At 44.9% G+C, this 21,494-nt stretch overlaps 1 protein-coding gene across 4 annotated transcripts in view; it reads left to right on the top strand.

Moving 5' to 3' along the window:
* Positions 1-21,494, top strand: part of PRRT3 (proline rich transmembrane protein 3) — a 79,286-nt gene that overhangs the window by 28,055 nt on the left and 29,737 nt on the right. For 2 of the 4 annotated variants that reach the window (XM_030207018.1, XM_030207019.1), the window contains exon 2: positions 1,300-1,618. The gene's annotated coding sequence lies outside the window, so the exon portion shown is untranslated. Of the gene's footprint in view, positions 1-1,299; positions 1,619-2,409; positions 2,470-10,004; positions 10,351-21,494 lie in introns of those variants that run through there. The other 2 variants (XM_030207020.1, XM_030207021.1) reach the window with 2 other exon arrangements.

Here is a 21,494-nt window from a genome sequence, read left to right on the forward strand (position 1 = left end):
GTCCAGCGGTGTCCTTAGCGCATGGATTTGCCATGCACTGAGGCCCCTTTTACCACAGCGGGGGGGTTGTAAAAACGTGGGGATCCCTTACTGCCTCCTATTTAGGAGATGGTAGGGAGCTCCTGCGCTAACCCATCAGTAACCAGGCAGCCCATGGTGCTGCCTGATTACCCCGGCGGAAAAAATAAATAATAATTTCCAGCAATGGGATAACAGTACCGCCGGCTCCCGCCATGAGCTGGTGGTACAGTCGGATTGATGCACAACAAAATGGCAGTAGCTCTACTGATTGCTTTCTAAAAGGGCTCCTTTAGTCGTGCGATTAATCGCGATTAAAATTATACATACATTGATTCATTGGTTATGCGCATTAAATCATTTTTACTTGCACTAATTTTGTAAAGCACACTAAAAAATGCACATCTCTATTTTGTTGCCGCTAGAGGGTTTTTGCACTCTTGCTCCCAGAGGCTGTTCTGCGCATGCGCCAAGAATGTCCCCCCCCTCCTTGCTTTCACTTTAACAGCACGCATATGATTTGCATACCATTTCCTTTGAGCATTGGCAATCTAGTTTTCTGCGCTCTTCCGGCGGTATAGTTTCAACTCTGTTGGCTTATTGCGGGAGTTCTGAGCATTGGGCCATTAGGGAAAGGAGGAGATGGTGGTTGCCAAGGATGGGCCATTTGCTATCATGTTTTTATGTGCATAATTTTAGGTGTGTAAACCCTGGGCAGTTTTATAAAAGTTTAGTTTTTTTCAGGGCTTTTTTTGAGGGGGTACTTGGGGGTACTGAGTACTGGCACCTTTTCCATTGTCTGCTAAAATTGACCCATGGTCCCCAGGTTTTAATGAACGATCTCAGGCTCTTCACACCAATTCTGCCTTGTAATAGATTCTGTGACTGGTTGCAGGGGGCCTGGCTATTGTGGGGTGGGTCTCTCAGTGATCACCCCACCCCTGAAGGGTAGCCTGGTATTTGAGTACCGGCACCTTTTTCGCTAGAAAAAAACACACTGGTTTTTTTGCACGTGCAACACTGTTTTCTTAGCATAAGTGCTTTTAAAATCATCCCTTGGGTCATTGCTAGGATAAGGAAGATGGCTGTGCACATAACTACCCCCAAGCAAATAAAAGCAAGAATATAAGAAACATAGTCTTAAAGATAAACACCAGATAGGCAGGCACAATGGAGACACGATTTGATGTTAATCCAATCCAGATAAAAACTACCAGATGTTGGAACATGAAGGAGTGGCCTTTCAATTTTAAAATTCATTTTACTTTCTGTTATTTCCAGAACTCTGAGACTGCTTTGAAAGAGCGGGATTTGTTTTCTCCCTGGCAAGGAAGGAGGTGGTAAGAAAGTGGTTAAAAGCAAGCCAGGCAATTCTTCCCACAGAGCTGATCCCCCCCCTCTGCTGGCTTCGGAATTGGATCTGGAGGTGGAACCCTAGGGCTGTAGCAGGCTGCTCAGAGATTGTTGAAAGCACAGCAGAGAGGACAGGAGCAGGCGAGTGCCTGTGAGGGAAGCAACAGTCCTGTCACAGCAGAGTCCTTCAGAGGATCAGCATTTCCTACTTTCCCTTCCCAGGAAGCAAGCAAAGCGATGAGACATGGTAAGACCGGCTCCTTTTCAGATCCTGTGTGCACTTCTCTCCTCTGCACAAATGTGAAGCTTTTCTTTTTCGGAGTGAGAGAAAAATAAAAAGAGTGATTTGCTGTTTCACTCCTTAAAGGGGAATCTCCTCCACCCCTGGCTGATCAGCTGGTAGTTGGCACAATCACTTTGATATGAAGGTTTCCGAGATATGGGAACAGTTCCCATAGTCATATGGTAAGGGTCCCCCCCCCCTGTTCGGACATCCCATGATTTTCTTGCCACCAAACCTAACTTTGATGAGGTCCCAGGCAGAATAATTCTTCCCCCTTCCCCCCAATGGTCCATGCGAGTGCCTGTAGTGACTTTGCCTATTTAGCAGGCAGATAAACCCTAGCTCTTAGTTTTGTCAAACAGCAATCCCTAGCAGAGGTGGGGGGGGGGGGGCACAGTTCCCTCTAAACTGAGTAGGAGTCCTCCATCTACAGTCCTGCCAGTAGGGGGTGTTGTTTCACTATGGCATTTGAGGCACAGGCAGTCTCTGCAGGGCTCCAGGGAACCTGTTTATCCCATTAAAACACACAATATTGAAGCAGCACCTCCTACTGGCAGTAAAGGAGTTGCAGGACTCCCGCTCGGCTTAGAGTGAACTGTGTGGGGCTCCTGTCTAGAGTTGCCATATGGCTCCAGAAAAAGGAGGACATATTGATCCAGTCCGGGTTTTGCTTCCATTGAAACCAATCGAAATAAAACCCAGACTGGCTCTATCTGTCCTCCTTTTTCTGGAGCCATATGGTAAGGGCCAGGTATGGTGTTACCGAGTGAGTCAAATCTGGAGACTCTTGTAAGAAGGTTCAGAGTCCAGAGGAGGTGAGAATCTTTTGTGCTTCCCTATTACTTATCAAAGTGAGATCTATTTCCAGCGTTAACCTTTAACCCTAGTGTGTGTATATGCATGCATAGGTATGTGTGTGGAGAGAGAGAGAGAGCATCATTAGTATTTATTAATTGCCTGAATAGAAAGAGAGATATATTTTGAAGTGATTGAAGCCTACATAGAGTGGTTTGCACCTGATAAGGAACTTGGTAGTCTAATTAGATATTATCTCCCAGTAATGTTTAGATGGCTTGCAGGCAGTTTCAGTCACCTATGTCACTGTGCCCTCAACAAATGGTCAAAACTCGCTCTAGCCCTGCAAACGCAGGCGTCTAGATTCTCCGGCCAGCAAATATTACTTATGTGTGAAAAGGCCCAGATCCCAGATTATCTCCCACTGTCCAAAGAAATTTCCCTCTCGAGAACCAGGTTGTCTTCCCCACTGTACTGTTTTTTTTTCTTTTCTTTATCCATGCGTTCTAATGCGGACCTGTATGTTTGATGGATAACTTTTTTCCAGTCCCGCGACACATTTATTCTTTGGAGAATGGGATTAATTTTCTGGTTCCCAAAGCAGTGTTGATGGTGTGAGGATCTCTGCATTCTCTTCAGGGCATGTCGGTGAAATGTGTTCCTTTTCTCAGACACTGTGTTTTCCTCAAGCCTTGGCTGCTTAACTATGGATCCTTCTTCTTGAGTAACTTCAAATGGTGATCTGTGGTGCCATTAAAGGTCAAATTCTGCTCAGTGCACCTAAGTATTTATTTATTTATTCAATACTTAATATACCGCTTTATCTGATGAACAAAGCAAAGCGGTTAACATACCAATAGAACAAAACTGAAATTAAGAAAAGGAATTCCAATAAATTATAGGGAAGAAACCAATTACACAAGAGACATTTGCAACCAAAGATAAAATTCGCTATCAGGTATTAATATTACTACTACTACTATTTAGCATTTCTATAGCGCTACAAAGCGTACGCAGCACTGCACATTAATATCCTTTATGCTGGACATCACACACATTCGTAAGCTTGTTGAAACAACCAGGCTTTAAGTAAAGATTTAAATGTCTTCAACAGAAGTATTGTCCACTTGGGATACCTACAGTAGGGCATCATACTCTGTGTTCATAGGTTAGTGCCGCTGTGTGGTAACCAGTCATTAAACAAACTCTGAGGCAGGGTCTCTTTCTAAAGGACTTGCCAAGAAGTGACAAAAGTCATGTTTACAAATAAGTGGGGAAAGCATGCAGAGCATGGCTCATGATATTCTTTCCAGCCTGTCTGCGTGTGCTGACAGGGTAATTCTTGAGGGTGGGGGCAGTTTGTGAGGTGTTGGAGCAGTTGCGGGGAGGTAGTTGAGAGGGCTGGGCAATTGCATTGGTAATTTTGGGGGTGACAGTTCCAGGGTGTAGATTTTGGATATCGGGCAGTTGCAAGAGGTACTTTTTGCGATAGAGCCGCTTGAGGGGTGATGGGGAGTTAGTTTTTTGGGGATGGGGCAGTTTGCAGGCTGGTGTGGCAGTTGTGGGGTACCTTTTGGGGATGGGGCAATTTGTGAGGTGCTGTGGTAGTTGTAGCAGGTAGTTTTGGGACTGTGGAGATAGAGAACAGGGCAATAAAATTTAAAAGGTGGAATACTTTACTCTTCAAAACCCCAAGCTAACTGCTTCATTTCACTCTAAGTTTCTATGCTACAGAAGCTGGAACATCTTTTATCACAGAAATGCATTGGGCTATACTTTTGAGAGGTTATTTTTTTTAATACTTTGTTTTTGATTGATGCTCCTCTACTTGAGGACCTCATGTCTTAGGAACACCTGGTCCGATTTGGTACATTTTCAACTCAATGCCTCCTTTTACAGGTTTTTTTTCCCACATGCCACATTTCATCCCATTCAGTTAAGATTTCTATGCTATAGAAGCTAAAACTCCTTCTCCCAAAGAAACGCACTGGGCCTATTTGGGGGGAGGGGGAGAGGAGAGAGATAGAAGTTATTTCTCTGGAACCCTCTTCTCCAATTTAGCCTATTTTCAAACTCTGTGTGGCTTCACCAGTTTTTTCCCCTCATGCCAAGTTTCATCCTTCTTTTTAAATTTTTAGAGTTATTTTGTCCCCAGATGGAGAGAGGGGCAGACAGACAGATATTCTTGATCCCTGTTGTATAAATCTTTCCAACTTCTGCTGGGTTGGAAAGAATAAAACTCAAATTGACACTTCCCCCTTTCTACTTATTTATTCTGATGTAATGCGTATTCTTTCTTCACAAAGAGACACACCTCCATGATTCAGTCTGGATCACTGACAAATGGCAAAGTCATTGTTTCATATTGTCCTCTATTCACTCTCTGCTGGTCGTTGCTTTGGTTTCACTTACGTGACAGTACGGAACACCTTGATTTACGTAAAAACTCATATTCCTTTAAAAAGAATTTCAGAGTTTCATTATTGTAATAGACAGGATAAAGTTTAAGCAACAGAAAGCACACTCATTTGGCATTTATTCAAAATTCTGCCGATTAAAAAAAAAAAAAAATACGCAAGCACTGTAGTTACTAGAAAAAAAAAACCCTTCTTCCCTTTTCTGACATACCTGTGAACTCACTCTTCCTGGCCCCTATGCTCAAAACTCTGACGCTGCAATTGAACAGCGCCAGAAAATTGCACTGGAACAGTGTTGCAAAACAACTTCCTAATGCTCAACCCTAATAGTATGCAAATATAACCACACATTAGGAATTTAAGGGGGAGGAACGTGCCTGGAACATGCGCACAAGAGTTGTGATTTGGGTTTGGATTGGCCACTATTGGCAACAGGATACTGGGCTAGATGGACCATTGGTCTGACCCAGTATGGCTGTTCTTATGTCAGAGGGCGAGGAGGAAGAGCAGGCTCCTAGGCCACGTCTGAGAAACGTCATTGGGGGGGGGGGGGGGGGGGGAGGAAAAGCTGCCGGTTGCATCTCTGTCACCGCCTGCGGGGTTAGTGGCAAGACCTGGCCGAGGCAGCACTCAGGCATTCGTGTAGGGGCAGGTATGTGTTCTGTATTGCTGTTCACAGTGGGATTGGGGGGGGAGGAAGGAGAAGGAGCAGGATTAGAGCAGCCGATCTGCCAACTTTGCTGGCCATCTTGGTTGGGCAGTGTGTTGCAGTGAGTGGGCGCATCTGTGCGGGGCTGCCCTGATCGATGGTGTGTGCGAGGCAGCGATTTGCAGCTGTGTGTGCACCAGGACGGCGGCAAGCGTCAGAGAAACGGGGGAAAAGGCCAGCTGAGCTGCTTCTGGACACTCACCGGCTCGACACAAACACCCTAATGCCAGCTCCGAGCTGTAAGTGCACCCTTGTTCATTGCGCTGTTTGCTGAACATCGAAGGGAATAGGAAAGGACCTCTTCTGCATCCTTTTGACCGCATTAGCACACTCATTGCGTTGCTGTTTGGCCAGCTCGTTGATTCCCATGCTCCCAGCCTCTGAGCATTGTGCATAGTAAATGGGCAGCCACTAGTCCGGTGGCTATTTATTTATTTATTGAGATTTGCTATACCGCCATTCATTAATTTGCTAATGGCCTCTAGCGCTCGCGTTTATTTCTGAGCATCGGGGCCCCTGCAAGGCTGACAGGCTGGCACCATTTTTAGAACAGGTCGCCCACCTAATCTCTAGACTTTAATGGCACCTTGCTCTTAAGAACTTTGTCCCAACCCCAACTCACATCCATAAGCCTCTTAAATACAAAGTCACAAAAACCTGGCTGTGACTCAAATTGAGAGATATGTTCAGGTTCATAGATCACTGATTTACATATTTGCAAAGTACCTTAAAATGAATCCATAGAAATAGACAGTGGCATACCTAGCATATTTGACTCTCGGAGTGGATCATTTTTTTTAACAGCTCCCTCTTCCTTAGACCAACAAAAGATTTTTTTTTCAGGGAGGAGTGTTTTATCATTCATATGGTTTAGGATTGCTGGCATTGGAGCCGACTCTGTGGGTGCTGTGGGTGCTTGAGCACCCCCAATATTGAGAAAATTCCTTGTATATGTCCAGGGAAGGGTTATTTCCATTCGGCTTAGCACCCCCAATAATTTTGAAAGTTGGCTCCTATGATGCTGGTGCTTGGTGGTTATAAAAAGCAGGCCGACTTTTATATTTAAATTTATTAGGATTTATTTACCGCCTTTTGAAGGTATTCAGTCAAGGTGGTGTACAGTAAGAATAGATCAAGCATGAGTAACAGGCAATTACAGCAGTAAAAATATTCAATTAACAATACAAAGTATGGCATAGTACACTACTTACAATGTCAACATAATACGTAATAGAACATTTTAATTGACAGTGAAGGGTAAAGCAAAGATGGGGCATAAAGGTAGGTAAGAGAGTAAGAAGAGTTAGAAAGGAAGGTGACTAGTTGCACATGAGGTCAAAGAGATGGTTAAATATTAATATTAGAAAGCAGAACTTATTTGGCTAGCTCCGTCTTAATTTTGCACCATTTTAAACCTATTTTGGGGAACAATGCCACAATTGCCTCATCAAGAAATGTTAAAACAAAGCATTGCACTTGAATGCAATATAAAAGAACATTTGTTCACAATCACAACCCATCTTTCTTTCTGGATCACCATATTATCTTTCTTCTGCTGTTCATTTTTCGCTTTCAGCTTCGATAGGAAACTAGATTTGATACTTAGCAAGTCTTTCACAATACAGTGTAAAATTAGTCTTTAATAATTCGTAGGGAAGTTATTATTGTTTTTAAATTCTCTACCGACAATGCACCTCCTTATTGCCTGCAACTGGGATAGGCCATGCCCACAGTTGGAAATAGGTAATCCCCGCCTCTGGCAGTTCTGTCCCTGGCTACCTCAGTAACACCTCATACACTCAATTGTGCTGCTGAGAAACAGTTTGCAACCAAACTGCTACTTTCATCAAAGGCTAAAGGATACAGACACAGCATATGAGAAAATAAAATGGCTCCTTATGCTTTGGGGAAGGAGGCTACAAATCTCCACTTCCTATAGCAGCTGTTTATTAAGACCAGGTGGCCATTTTCCATTTGTAGCAGGAAACAGATCAGAAAGAAGAATCTACATTCTCTGATTCTCTTTAGTCAGCGCAGGATATCTGGGTGCTGCTGAATAATCGCTGTGCAGACAGGGTGGAGAGAACCGGCTCTCCTTATTATAGGTGTCTTCCTCCTTGCTCAAAATACTACACACCCTGCTGGATCCTGGTGCATAATTAATAACAGGCTGGTGTGAAGTTTACATATGTCTGACATGCTCAGGAAATGCTTAATACCCAAATATTGGCTGCCAAGATCGTTCCCTCCTTCTTCTGTCCCTGCAGTGCATGGGGGGGGGGGGGGGGGGGGGTGTTAAACCTGTGCTTCAGAACAGTTTTCTACCTGCCCCCCTCTGATTGCAACTTTCTGTTTTTTGCCCAGGCAGAACATGGCAGAGGGGGAGGTTTACGGTTAAACTGCAGGCAGCGTGTGAGAGTTGCTGCCACCATAGCTGGCAACATGAGAGAAATGGTTGTGAAGGTAGATGGGGTGGGGGTGGGGGGTGAAGGTTTGGACTGAGAATCTGACAACTGGAGGGAGGGAAGGAGGGAGGGAAGATAGATAAAGGGAGAATTGTTGGACATGGGTGGAGGGGAGGGAAAGAAAGAGAGGCTGCATGGGTGGAGAGAGAGAGAAATGTTGGACATGGGGGAGAGGGAGATGTTGGACATGGGGTGGAGCAGTGGGAGGGAGATATACTGCATGGGGAGAGAGAGGGGGAGAAGCGTTGAACATGGTGGGAGGGGAGGGAGGAAAAGAGATGCTGCACAGGGGAGAGCGGGAGAAATATTGGACATGGGGGTGGGAGGGAGAGATGCTGTATGGGGCGAGAGAAGGAGAAATATTGGATATGGGGGTGCAGTAGAGGGGAGGGATGAAGAGAGGCTTCATGGTGAAGGAGCGATGAAAGACGTTAGACCCGTGATGCAAAGAAGGGGGGGGGGGGAGAGAGATATGGCGGACAATGGGAGAGAAAGAGAGAGGAGGGAAGAGATATTGGAAATGAGGGGGGAAATGCATAGGTGGGAGAACTTGGAGAAGAGAGAAAGAGATGTTGGATCCAGGAGCAGAAGAGAGTGAAGAAGAAATGCTGGACAATGTGAATGAGGGAAGAGAGAGGGAGAAATGCTGGACCACTTTTTCCCACCTATTTGCAGGCTCAATGTGGCTTACATAGCACCGGAGAGGTGTTTACAAGCTCTGGGTTAAACAAATACAATTTTTCCGTTGAACGATGCCACATGAACTTTATCTTTATTCTACCACAACATCACTTTGTGTTATGTCCATTACTTTCTTTATTGATGTTGTGTCGCGGAGAATCTGTTGGTTATGTTGGGTCGGTAGGAGAAGCCCCTGAAAGAACTCTCCACATCCAAAGGGTTCTGCAGGAGAGAGACTCCAACTTAAACTCAGCAGGTTAAAATATTCCACTTCCATCTCCTCCCCTTTTTGCTATTTTAGACATCTGTAGAACAGATCCATATAGATGGAGGTATCGACTCCTCTTTCCAAGATAAATCACAGCCCTTCTTCCCCTCCCTATACCCCCTGCATTTCTCTAGCTTTTATATTTGGGTGGGGGCAGCTTCTGCCTGGAAAAGTGCTACTCACTGAGGCCAGTCACTGATTTTCAGTGACATGATCCAGATAATGCATTAAAAATCTTCACTGATTGTCCCAGCACTATCCAGATAATGTCAGCAGGACCAGCTTAATTAGTGGACCAAGTGAGGCTCTGGCCCAGGGACACCGGGGATTAAGGGCACCAAAATACCCAGCCTCTGACCTCACCTGGTCTATAGATTAAGCCTTATCTCCCCCTCCCAGTCTGGTCTCTCCCCTTTTCTCTCCCTCCCCCCACCCTCCCCATGGGTCCTGCCTCCTCTGATGCAATTTCCTGTGAGCGGGATGTGCAGCAGAGGGAAGACCCTGGGGCTGTTATGCTGCTGTTGCTGCACCAGGCAACCCATGTAAACTTTACAGGCTTCGGGGGAGTGAGAGAGGTGAGGGAGCAGTGCTGGACCCGTGGAGAGGGAGACAGAGAAGGGGAAAGGGAGAGTTGCCGAATCCATGGGGGGAGGGAGGAGTGGCAGAAGCTTTGCAATGGGGGGCGTCAGCAAAGCAAGTTGGCTCAGGGCACCACTATGCCTTGAGCCAGCCCTCAGTGTCAGGGTCCAGGGTGGAGTGAGAAGTTATAGGGGTACCGTCACTGTTCAGCGCCATGTGCTAATGCCACTCTGGCAATTTTAACCTCAGACTGAAACGAATAGAGACCTAGCTTAGCAACCAGCAGCTGCAGGCAAACTAGCAGATTTTAATCTGCTACCATGGCAACAACCTTGCTCATTTTTCGTGTTTTCAATAATAACGTTGCTTACTGCAGATACTTTTAATAAAATGAAATGTAGATGTCAGATCTGTTTGAAATTACTGGCTTTTGCAGGTAAATCCAGGGACCAATGTACATCTGCAGGATTTACACCCCTGGTGACTGAGTGCTGAACAGCTCCTCTTGGAAAGAGTTAAGTCACAGTAGCGGTTCTGCAATCACTTGCAACGCCTTGACTCAGTCAGCACTGGGCTCTGTTAAGGGTGTCTGAGCACCACGGGCAGCCAGCCTCCGGTTTGCAGTCCAGAGGAGGATGCTGTGTTGGAGGAGAGTGGGGACACTGCCAAGGTGACGGCTGTATGGTGGACACTGATGGCAGAGAATGATGGCATACAAGAGAGAGGGAAAATGCAGCTTTTGAGAGGCAAAGCCCTACACTGGATGCAGTGCCCACTGCCAGGTAAGGAGGTGAGAGAATTGGTATCAGACCTAGCTCGAGTTATTAAGATCAGATGCAGTTTGCTAAGGGCCCAGATTTACTAAAACCATGTGCAGACGTTCAAATATTTGAAAGGTATTAATCTGCAAATGTACCTTTTCCATAGATGGGAAGGCGGTAGAACTAGAGGACATGAAATGAGATTGAAGGGGGGCAGACTGAAGAAAAATGTCAGGAAGTATTTTTTCACGGAGAGGGTGGTGGATACTTGGAATGCCCTCCCGCGGGAGGTGGTGGAGATGAAAACGGTAACGGAATTCAAAAATGCGTGGGATAAACATAAAGGAATCCTGTTCAGAAGGAACGGATCCTCAGAAGCATAGCGGAGATTGGATGTCAGAGCCGGTGGGGGAGGTGGGGCTAGTGGTTAGGAGGCGGGGCTAGTGCTGGGCAGACTTCTAAAGTCTGTGCCCTGAAAATGGCACAAATCAAGGTCAGGTATACATATAAAGTAGCATATGAGTTTATCTTGTTGGGCAGACTGGATGGACTGTGCAGGTCTTTCTCTGCCGTCATCTACTATGTTACTATGTATTTAATGCAGGTCTCATTTTATCGCACAGGACAGAGAGTATTTATTAATAATCCCCCTGATATTCAAAGTTATTCAACCGGCCAGACACGGCCGCTGGCCGGTTAAACAGCATATTGGCGCCTAACCGCGGATATTCAGCTGGAAATAGCTGGTTATTTCCCACTAAATATTCGTGGTTAGCGGGCAGCCACTAACCAACTATATCACGCAACATAGCCAGTTAGGCTTGGAAATTCAGCGCTTAACCAGCTATGTTCAACGGTTAAAACAGGCCATATAAATAGCGAGCCTGCCTTTAACTGTTAAAAAGTTAACTGGCTAGTGCTGGATATCGACTTAACTGGTTAACATTGTAGTTCTTAAAACAACTCGGATATTCAATGCTGTCACCAGAAACAGCGTGGCATCAAATATCCAGGTTTAATGCTGGCGGAGGGACAGCAAAATTGCTGCCTGCTTAAGGCTGAGTATTGGGACTAAGGTGATGATTTGGCTTTTTTTCTGGCTAAAGGTGGTTTAAGTTTATAAGGGAAGCAAATGAAGAGCAACCCCTATAAACTAAGTTCTAATATTTAGATGTGTAAATGTTTAGAATACCTAATAATTTGACAACCCTGCGCGGGAATTGTCATCAAACATCATTTAATATCCATTCATGTAAATTCTCATAAAACTTATCTTCAGCTTATTCTTCATTCACAAGACATTGTACTCGGACCCACGTCCAGGTTTCGCCATGCTGCGTCAGGGCGATAGGTCCTTATCTGGGATGCTGTATCACTTCGGCGTGATGTAACATGGCAAAACATGGACGTGAGTCCGAGTACAACGTCTTCTGATGAAGAATAAGCTGAAGACAGGTTTTATGAGAATTTATATGAATGGATATTAAATGATGTTTGAATAAAATCTTTCTATATTGTGTTTAAAGAGAATTCCAGCACAGGGTTGTCATATTATTAGATTGAATTGCCTGCCCTTAGGTCAGCTACATGTTGGGCCTTCTATCAAGTGACCCAGGGCCCAGATTCAATAGGCTCCTTCAATCCACCCTCGGGGTACCTAAATAGAGGCTCGATTATAGATTCACCCCCTTAGAGTTATCGGTGCCAGTACCGCTGTCACAAAAGTGTACAAGTCCCGCTCTGAACCACTGTACACTCTACCTGGCATAGATAAGGTCATCTCATTGCAACTCTGGACCAGAAGCTTGCATGGCTGGAAGGCTTGGTGATATTGACAGGGAAGGTTCATGAAGACACCCACACACGGAGACCAGCACATGGCAGTACTGTGAAGATGTTCACCTTACTAGATCATTGCCTGGGTTTTAGTAGGGCAATTCCCTGAGAAGGTGCCCACTGCTGGATGAAGATCCCACATCAGTTCTTCTGATCAGGCGCTGTGGTGCAGGGTACATGCCAATCTCATTTTGGCTAGGAATGATAGGACTGTTCTGTAGAGAAGCTCTCATCACTAGGATTAGGGTTGGTGTCTGGAAGCTTATGTGGACCAACCAAGACCTGGCTAGTCAGGCCATAGTCAGAAGATAAGCTGAAGTTCAGAATTTGTGCTGGGGCTGCAGTCCTGAGTTTACCCCGTTACCCTGCTGCATACAGGAACTTCTTGTTCTAATTTCCCAATTGCCTTCTTTAGAGCAAGTTGTACTCATCTGGGGTTTGTGTAAAATGGGATTTGATATACCACCTTTCTGGGTTACAATCAAAGCAATTTACATATCATATATAAGTATATGTTTGTACCTGGAGCAACGGAGGATTAAGTGACTTGCCCCGAGTCACAAAGAGCTGCAGTGGAATTTGAACCCAGTGCCCCTAGTTTTCAGGCTACTCCATAAGGTGAACACAGTGAATTCTATCTAGCAATAGCTACCAAGGATCCCTCTTCAAGCTAGTAAAGCCTCTACAGGGTCTGCATCTTGCTGGTGACTGTATTAAAACCCAATCCTCAAATAACCTGTGAGATGATTCCTCAAAAGGAAACCAAAACATGACCCTTACCTTTGATGCACCACTGCTAATATCTGATTTTCTAATTGCATTCCCTATGGCAAGCAAGACCACAAGTCACTACATGCATGAGGTAGCACCATGATTAAATCAATCCTGTTAAGCAATTGTGGAGCCAGTTGGCAGCCTGAGAATGGTGATTGTGTGACCTATGCATTTCAGACTGGATTCATCCATAGGATGAGTAGCCACCCTGCTCCGGCACCACCTTATCTGAACAAATTGTTGGAGGAGGGAGAGTCAACTGGCTGAGGGTACATATCTACCACTGCTCACATTTATGCACTAGGTACACCTTTGAGGGTTTTAGGCGGTGTGTTTTTTCTAGCAAAAAAGGTGCCGGTACTCAAATGCTAGGTCACCCTTCAGAGATGGGGTGATCACTGTGGGACCCATCCCTCAATAGCCAGGCTCCCTGCAACCAGTCACAGAATGTATGACAAGGAATTGGTGTGTAGAGCCTGAGCTCTTTCATTAAAATTTGGGGTTCCTGGGTCAATTTTAGCAGACAATGGAAAAGGTGTCTGTACTCAGTACCCCCCAAATACTCCCTCAAAAAAAGCCTTGGTTTTAGGCATCCTTTCCTGCTCAGATCATTTTTGCCATGATCGTACATGCTTAGTAGGTCTTTGTGAAAATTTGCCAGCCAGAGGAATTTCTGAGAAAAATTCTAGGATTTACCTGCAGACCTAGAGCCCCCCTCCCCCCCCATCTCTGTTTTATGAGATGAGGCTCCTACTTGCTCTGCATAAGGTCACTGCTCATTTCCTGATGACACGGGATAAGAGAAGGCTGCAGGTGCTGTATGCACCTCGTGCTCTGCTCCATTGGGTGACAATGACACAGCAGGGTCCTGATCAAGGTCAGAGCTGTGCTGCCTCTCTGTCTTTGCAGCATGCATCTGAGCTGGCAGTGAACTGAGGAAAGAGGCAGGGAAAAGGAGCTGGAGAGAAAATGCACCTGTTTTAGGTTGGGCAGGTAGCTCTCTATAGAGAACCAACTAAAAAGATGTCATGAGGATATATATATATATATATGCATTTGGTAAATAGATGTGTTTAGATCATTTTAAGTACATAAGTATTGCCATACTGGGACAGACCAAAGGTCCATCAAGCCCAGCATCCTGTTTCCAACAGTAGCCAATCCAGGTCACAAATACCTAGCAAGATCCCCCAAAAAGTACAAAACATTTTATGCTGCTTATCCCAGAAATAAGCAGTGGATTTTCCACAAGTCCATTTTAGTATGATCTATGGACTTTCCTTTAGGAAGGTGCCCAAACCTTTTAAAACCCCGCTAAACTAACTGCCTTTACCACATTCTCTGGCAACGAAGATAGCTGACAAATGAGATGGCAAAGGATTAAAATCTGATATAGCTGCATGATCATCAGTGCAATATATTACAGAAAGATTATTCCAGCTATTCAAATTCCAAGTTTCTATGATTAAAAGAACTGGTTGGAGAATACAATGGCAGAAGGCAGCTAAATTTGCTTACTTTTTTGTGTCATCTTTTAGAAGTGTAATAATGCGACTGGCAGCTGGCTGCAGGATTTCACAGACACAGGCAGTTTGCAGTGCAAAAGTCAAAGGAAATCTTTATTGGTAGAAAATAATTAAAGCAGTACAGTCTGTTCCCCTGTCACAGACTCTTTCCAACCCTTGTCAACAACCCCAATAACATTCAGTTGCTTCTCTCTCGGCAGTTCTGTCTTTCTTCAATACCTTCCCAGTTACTCAAACATAACTCCAGGCCTAGCTCCAACTGGGACACTCAAGGACCTCGGTTTTCATAGAACATGAAGGCACTCGCATTAATACAGTCTTCTGTTCTTTCTCATGTAAACCTCTGAACTAATGTTGATATGATAGAGGTCTATAAAATAATGAGTGGAGTGGAATGGGTAGATGTGAAGCACCTGTTTTACGTTTTCCAAAAATACTAGGACTAGGGGCATGCGATGAAGCTACAATGTAGTAAATTTAAAATGAATTGGAGAGAAATTTTTCTTCATTCAATGTGTAATTAAACTCTGGAATTCGGCGGTTAGCTTAGCGGAGTTTAAAAAAGGTTTGGACGGCTTCCTAAAGAAAAAGTCCATAGACCATTATTAAATGGACTTGGGGAAAATCCACTGCTCATTTCTGGCATAAGCAGCATAAAATGTTTTGTACTTTTTTGGGGTCTTGCCAGGTATTTGTGACCTGATTGGCCACTGTTGGAAACGGATGCTGGGCTTGATGGACCTTTGGTCTGTCCTAATATGGCAATACTTATGTACTTATGTTGTTTATATAAAGAACTGTTCCTCCCCCTTTTCTGCCATCTCTATCTTTCCTGAGCAGACTGCAGCCTGGCATAATCATATGGGATTCATTTAGGGGGGCATAATCGAAAGGGATGCCCAAGTTTTGCTGAGGACGCAAAATGTCCCAATGGAGGGGCGGGGAAACCCTTATTATCGAACAAGATGGACGTCCATATTTTGTTTCAATAATACAGTCGGGGATGACCAAATCCTGAAATTTAGGTCATCCTTAGAGATGGTCGTCCCTAGACTTGGTCATTTATGATTTTCGGCGATAAAGGAAACCAAGGACGCCCATCTCAGAAACGACCAAATGCAAGCCCATGGTCGTGGGAGGAGCCAGTATTTGTAGTGCACTGGTTCCCCTGACATGCCAGGACACCAACCTGGGCACCCTAGGGGGCACTGCAGTGGACTTCAGAATTGGCTCCCAGGTACATAGCTCCCTTACCTTGTGTGCTGAGCCCCCCAAATCCCCCAAAACCCACTACCCACAACTGTACAACCACTACCATGAGCCCTTCCGGGTAAGGGGGCACCTAGATGTGGGTACAGTGGGTTTGTGGTGGGTTTTGGAGGGCTCACATTTACCACCACAAGTGTAACAGGTGGGGGGGGGGGGGGAAGGGACCTGGGTCCGCCTGCCTCAAGTGCACTGCACCCACTAAAACTGCTCCAGGGACTTGCATACTGCTGTGATGGACCTGAGTATGACACTTGAGGCTGGCATAGAGGCTGGCACAAAATATTTTTAAAGATTTTTTGAGGGGGGGAGGGGGTTAGTAACCACTGGGGGGAGTAAGGGGAGGTCATCCCCGATCCTCTCCGGTGGTCAACTGGTCAGTTTGGGCCCCTTTTTGTGCCTTGGTCGTAAGAAAAACAGGACCAGGATAAAGTTGTCCAAGTGCTCATCAGGGATGCCCTTTTTTACATTATGGGTCGAGGACATCCATGTGTTAGGCACGCCCAAGTCCCGCCTTCACTATACCTCCAACACGCCCCCTTGAACTTTGGCCGTCCCTGTGACGGAAAGCAGCTGGGAACGTCCAAAATCGGCTGTCGATTATACCGATTTGGACAACCCTGGGAGAAAGACGTCCATCTTCCGATTTATGTTGAAAGATGGGTGTCCTTCTCTTTTGAAAATGAGCCCTTTAATCACCTCTGTCTGATAGAATCAATATCTGAGCAGGCCTCTACCAAAAAGGTTGCAGGTCTTGAATTTTAGTCTTAGACCCACCAACAGATCAGGTTTTCAGGATAGCTCTAATCAATATGTATGAGAGAAATGTGCATTCCTGCTACCCTCAAATTCCTTTAAAATTGCCCATAGCTACAGTGGACCTGCAGACTTGGCATTTTTTCTGCAGCAGGGATTTGCAGATTGGAACATCCTCATCCTGAACGTGTCCTGAAAAAAAGCTTCTCAATCAGGCTGCAAGTGCTTGTTTTGTGGAAGCTAATCTCTGCTTTTAGGAGAAGGGGAAACGGTAGAACTAGAGGATGTGAGCTGAGGTTGCAGGGGGACTGACTTAGGAGTAATGTCGGAAGGCACTTTGTCACAGAAAAGGGCGGTGGATGCCTGGAATGCCCTCCTGTGGGTGGTAGTAGAGACAAAAAAGTAACAGAATTCAGAAATGTGTGGGGTAAATGCAAGGATTCCTGTAGGAAAAGAGAATGGAAGTAAAATAAGACTTAGTGGTGCTTAGATAAATGGACTGTACGGGTCTTTATCTGTCGTCATCTACTTAGTTATTATATGTAGGTGCATTGAATGAGGCCAGTTGGCTTGGAAAATTGACCTCTAAGGGGGAATTCGATAACTGGGCACCCTGAGGACACGTGGAAGGAGCCTACTCCAGAATGGCTCCTGGTACCCACATTCTGTTACAGAATACTGACATAACTCAGTATTGGGGTACCTAACAACGTGCACCCACAGTTCCATCAGACAAAGTCCTGGCATTACTGCAGGCAGGGACATGTGCAATGTACAGTGTTCTGTAAGTCAAGTACATGTGGGAGCCCTGACCATGTCCCACCTGCTCTGTCCATTTGTACAACCCCTATGGAAGTTACATAATGCCATTACTGAATAGAGCTTGGCACCCTGCTGGCACTGTCGCAGATAAGTGCAAGCATATCCATGTAAGGGCCAGTATTCTCTATAGTGCACACAAGAGGTGAGTAAATGCAAACACCTAAATTACAGAATCACCCATCACTGCTGAGAATAATAAGAATATGCACAAGGCATAGAACATAAGAGTAGCCATTCTGGGTCAGACCAATGGTCCATCTATCCAGTACCCCTGTTTTCCAAACAGTGGCCAAGCCAGGTCACAAGTACCTGGCAGAAAACCCAAATCGTGGCAACATTCCATGTAGAACCCCAAAGAATAGCAGATTCTGGAATCCTAAAGAGTGACAACATTCCATGCAGAGTCTCAGAGTAGCAACATTCCATATTACAAATCCTAGGGCAAGTCTGTCTGTCTGTCTCAATAGCAGACTCTGGACTTTTCCTCCAGGAATTTGTTCAAACCTTTTTTAAACCCAGATACGCTAACCGCTGTTACCACCTCCTCCGGCAAAGAGTTCCAGAACTTAACTATTCGTTGAGGGAAAAAATATTTCCTCCTATTTATTTTAAAAGTATTTCCATGTAACTTCCTCAAGTATCACCTAGTCTTGTTGGTTTGTTTTTTGGTCCATTTCTCCCCCCACTCCCTCCTGCCCCATTTTCTATGTTTAGTCTGTATATTTCACACATGCACATCCGTAGAAAATGGGATCCAGCTGTGTATTCTACACTCTATTATCCTGCGTTCATTGAGAATCCAGATGTTACAGTAAAACTTCCATAGCAACCAAGATTTTCTTTGTCTTCACTCTCTTGCTTTTGATGTATTCTGTTCCCTGATATGGACTTCCTTAGAGACATAGGATAAGATTTTGCATTTGGACAATCCAAGTGATTGATTACTTTCACATATTCTCTAACTCATTTTCCAGCAGCTTCCAGTCAACCATTTGTTATATATATATATATTGGTGAATATCTGTCCCAGGAGCTGTCATTAACATGTAAGAACCAGACAAAATTCTTATTTCGTTGGAAAAGTGAGCAGGAATTCTGTCCTCCCAACCTGGCAAGAACATTGGGCTTTGAGAGATAACTGTGTTTGATTGGACAGTGGCCCAGCAGTGAATGAGTAAACACATCCCGGTCTCCAAGCTTGGCACATCAGTCTATTTATCCAGAAATAAAGACATTTTTTTGTGTAGCTGTTGAGCAACAATTCGTAGGCTCCGTTTTACTCTAGACAATGAAGCAGCAGTTCAGTGTCCCAAGATACAGTTGAGTAAGAAAAGATTCACATCAGTCATAGGGAGAGGCAATACATTGTGGGCCTTAATTTATAGTAAATGATTTGAGACAAATAATTTGGTAATTAGTTGAAATAGAAAGGGGAGTATGATTTTAACCCACTAGAAGCCTTTGTAATCCTCAAAAGTTGCCTGTTAGCTTTATCATGAGTAGGCTTGATGTGTTGCACACCAGGGAGGAATATAATTACCAATCCCTGAGGCTGAGTCATAGAGAAATTATCTTAGTGAGATGCAGGTAAGTAGGAAGAGGAAGAAAACAACTGGGAATTTGCATTTATTTGCACACATTCAGTTCATTTGGGTGCCTGAAAAATGCAAGCTCCTGACTTGGATCACCTCCCGGGGCATGTGATGAAGCTACAATGTAGTAAATTTAAAATGAATCGGAGAAAATTTTTCTTCACTCAAACGTGTAATTAAACTCTGGAATTCATTGCCAGAGAATGTGGTAAAGGTGGTTAGCTTAGCGGACTTTAAAAAAGGTTTGGGCGGCTTCCTAAAGGAAAAGTCCATAGACCGTTATTAAATGGACTTGGGGAAAATCCACTATTTCTGGGATAAGCAGAATAAATGTTTTGTACATTTTTGGGATCTTGCCGGGTATTTGTGACCTGGATTGGCCACTGTTGGAAACAGGATGCTGGCCTCGATGGACCTTTGGTCTTTCCCAGTGTGGCAATACTTATGTACTTACCTTTTGCATTCAGCTTTGGAAGCTCAGGGAAAAGCTCTCTTCAAGGTTTTTGACAGTGGATGTGCTCCTGGGTTCTGCTTGCTCCCGAGTGATTTTTAATGCCATCTTACAACCATTAAGAGGAATTATTAGGAGTTTGGGGTTGGAGGACTACATATATATGGATGATGTACAATTTGGTAGAAACATGATGGCAGATAAGAGCCAACTGGCCCATCCCGTCTGCCCATCCACACAATCCATATCTCCTCCTTTCCCTAAGAGATCCCACTTGCCTGTCCCATGCTTTCTGAAATTCAGACATAGTCCTTGTCTCCACCACCTCCACTGGGAGGCGATTCCATGCATCCACCACCCTTTCCATGAAAAAATATTTCCTTAGATTACTCCTGAGCCTATGACTCTTAACTTCATCCTATGCCCTCTCATTCCAGAGTTTTCCTACATTTGAAAGAGGCTCACCTCCTGTACATTAATGCCACAAAGGTATTTAAACGTCTCTATCATATCCCCTCTCTCCCGCCTTGCTTCCAAAGCATATGTATTGAGAGCCTTAAGTCTGTCCCCATACGCTTTACGGAGTAACATGATCAACAGGACTTGTCCAAAAATCCCAGGAGACGTCCTGTTGATCACGCTACTCCCTTTCTTTTTGACTTTGTTCTGTTTGCAGCAGATCTTGTTTCTCTATCTTTGGCGGTTGTTTGTGTCCCATACGCTTTCCGACCGAGACCAGCCTTTTAAGTAAGGATGTGAGGATTATGGAAAACCAAGCCCAGAATGGTATGGATAAAGTGTTGGGTTGGTTTTGCCTAAATGGGTTGGTGAGGAGTAGATACTCAAAGTGATCTAAACAGGCAGAAATGGCTATTGTCTAGACTCCAAAGCTAACTGGGCTTATTCAGCGACACTTAACTGGTCAGTGCCGCTGGAAATGTCTTGTTAGCACCTAAGCCAAAACTGACTATTATGTGGGTGTTCCTGGGGTGGCATTGGCATTTAGCTGGCTAAGAGCTGATAGTCAAAACTTAACCGGATAGAATAACCACATAAATAGGACTGAATATAACACAGACTTATCTTTATGTGGTTCACCATAGCCACTTAAGTGCTGAACAATTGCCGCTGCACCCCGCTCCCCTGGTGTGTCACCCCCTCCCCAAGGCATGCCACCCCCCCCCCCCCATGAAGTGCCTCACCCCACCACCTTTCCTCCTAGAAAGGAGGTGTGCGGAGCAGGCGTGTGGCTGTCAGCTGTGCTGATCTCCTGCCCCGGAACAGGAAGTAACATCAGAGGGGGCAGGGGGCCAGCAGAGCCAAAAGCCACATGCCTGCTCCGTACACCCCCTTGCAGCCTGCACCCGGGGTGAACTGCCCCCACCACCCTGCCCTTGGTACGCTACTGGTGCTGAATGTTCCTTTCACCCAGTATAATGGGCTGTAAGAAACGTTTCCAGGTGAAGTGAAACACTTGGGAGTGATGATATCTAACGATTTTAGTTTTGAATCACAAGTACAACTAATAGGGAGGAATGCATTTGGCAAGTTGCTCTGGGTTAGGAGACTTATCTTTTTCACCATTGCAGATAATAGTGGTCTTCTTGACATTTTGGACTTTATGAAATGACTTCCTGTTGCGACTACGTCAGGTTTTGGCTGAGTGGGTACAATGGTCCTTTTCAGAAAGCTCTGTAGAGACGGTGCTTCATCTCTGTTGAGAGAGCTTTGTTGGCTGTCAGGATGGGCTACAGTCAAATTTAAAATTCTGGTATTGACTTTTAAGGCACTTCATGACTCCCGGGCAGATTATTTAGTAAAGTGATTGAAAAGGTGATAGTTAAGATCTAACCAAGATTTTTTATTTGGAGATAGCTCCAGTTAAGGAGGTGATTTGATGGGGGAAAGGATTAGAAGTTGGATGTTTTGAGTTATGGCCCCACCTGGTAGAATGAACTCCCTGCAGATATTTGGCAGGAGACTGATGGAAAAAAATTTAGAGGGTGGGTAAAAAATATGGCTGTTTCCTTCATGGAGAGCATAAGCTCTTTGATGGGAGCAGGTATTATCTTTTTAGTAAGGACTGGAGGGAGACTTGCGGGGGGGGGGGAGGGGGGGGGAAGAGTAGAGAACGGGATAGTG

Source organism: Microcaecilia unicolor, chromosome 6 (genome assembly GCF_901765095.1).
Source record: "Microcaecilia unicolor chromosome 6, aMicUni1.1, whole genome shotgun sequence".
Classification (NCBI taxonomy): Eukaryota; Metazoa; Chordata; class Amphibia; order Gymnophiona; family Siphonopidae; genus Microcaecilia; species Microcaecilia unicolor.